Source organism: Austrofundulus limnaeus, unplaced genomic scaffold (assembly GCF_001266775.1).
Source record: "Austrofundulus limnaeus strain Quisiro unplaced genomic scaffold, Austrofundulus_limnaeus-1.0 Scaffold1354, whole genome shotgun sequence".
NCBI classification, from domain to species: domain Eukaryota; kingdom Metazoa; phylum Chordata; class Actinopteri; order Cyprinodontiformes; family Rivulidae; genus Austrofundulus; species Austrofundulus limnaeus.
In genome coordinates, this window is record NW_013953756.1 from 10,690 (window position 1) to 12,814 (window position 2,125).

The window sequence follows — 2,125 nt, forward strand, 5'->3', positions numbered from 1 at the left end:
CTCCTTGAAAAGTGAAGCAAGGGAATGAGGAGCAGCAGCCTTTGTGTGTGCATGCAGCCTCAGTTTTAGTCCAGAAGAGTAGAAGTTACTTCATATATTCATGTTTATGTTTATGTTTAATATATTCATGTTTATGTGCTGTCCAGAAAAAACACTTACATATTACTGGGAAAATTATATTAGCTTTTACTTTTTTTTGTACAGTAATATTGATATATATAATATAACGTGTATTGTTTATTTAGTAAATTCTAGTGGTTTAGAGATTTTGATATATTTTTGTCAAATTTAAAAGAACAAGACACCAAACAAAACACTCAGGCTCATTGTCAAGATCCTTTCTTTGCATCAGTCAGTCAAGAGTTATTAATATTTATAATTATTTGACTTACTGTCAGGAGTCTGAGAGCAGCCGACTCATCCTCTTCTGTTTGTTTCCAGCACAGAGCAGCAGCAGACGCTTTATGTGCTGCTGTGATAAATGAAACTAAAAGAAAGGTTTCGTTTTCCTTACTGAGGAAACAAATGCCACAGAGCACAGGCATGAGGATTTATTTTCACTTTTTCTAAGGAATTAAAGAACAAAACCTGAAAGAACAGTTTTATTTTGGAAAAATCACACATGGACTGCTGCCTGCTGTCAAACTTTAGATTGCTTCAACTTCACCTCTGATTGACAAGGAAAAGGTAGATTTGCTGGAGGTCATGTGTGAGGATTTATTTCATAGTTTGTTTCGATGGGAAAACACAGAGTTTGCTGAGCTAATGAGGCTGTGGAGTTCAATCAGCCGTATGAATAATATGACACATCAGGCTCTGCAAAGACCCTGAGAAACTCACAGCTCAGCCTGAGACGCTTCACTAAATCTGCTTGATGTGGGTTTAAAAACTGACCGGGGACAGAAAGGGGAGGAAATATTTCATCCCCAGTAGAGTTTAAAAAAATTAATTGTTGAAAATCTTACACGTCTTCATGCATCTCAATGATCTAGGTAGAAAAATCTAAAAATAAAGTTAAATAGTTTCTGTGGACAGGTTCTTTGTTGAAACCATGTTTCTTCTCTCCTCCAACAGACTTCTTCAGTCTGAGGAGTTCCAGGTGAACTCAGTGGGTCCACAAGGTGACAAACAGGTTTAACGATCAGAAACGTCTCCACCCAACATTATTCCTTCAAATTCATTGCTGGTCATGCTGCCTTGCTCAACAGCTTGTGGCTCATTAGCATTAGCCTTAAGGTTTAGCAAACTAACGTTAGCAACATGGATCAACCAGGAGCTTCTACTCATGTTTGATGGAGATGAGAAAAAAAACAGTGACAGATATTTGCATTTAGGGTGTTTTAAGTGAAATCTGCCAGTGAAACAAGACAACTAATTTAACGAAATTTTATAAATTTAAAGGTACGGCGGAAAACTAGAGATTAAACCTTTCTAGAATAATTCCCTAAATCTTTTTGTTTTTCACTTTGTCAGGAATCTTAAAATATCTAGACCCTATGGTACATTTTTACTGAAGTTTTTTGTTGTTTTAAGGAAAAACTTAAAAGCGACGACTTAGGCGAGATGCTCTTACCTGCTCTGATGATTCTGAAGTCGTCACACAGATTTGTCTGCACTTCATGTTGATCCTGACAAGAAAGGAGGAGTGGTCCGGTGTGACACCTGGGGCAGGTGCAGGTCCCAGGTTCAAAACGTACGTTGTTTTACAATTACACAATTATATAGTCAAAGGTCTTCAGACGTATCTGCAGAGGAAAGTTTTTGCCTAAAAATAGTGAGCAGAACTGTGAGAAAGTATTTATTTTGGTGGGGTTGAGAGTTACTGGAGGGTGCTGGGGAGTAGGTGGGGTAGGTTGTCAGTTCCTGCTGTTATAGCAAATGTTTAGAAAAAATGTTAATAAAGGTTATCTATGTGAGGAGGCAGCAGATTGGATTGAATCTTCACTTTTGGCACAGATGTGGTTTGTCCTCCAGCAGTCCTGTAGCAGGAACTACAAGTAAACATAAACCTACCTACCTACCTACCTACCTACCTACACTGATGGGACACACTTCAGAGGAATTAGGGGTGAAGTGTCTTGCCCACTGTTTTTTAATAATGGTAGAGACATCGTTACTCGTCTCC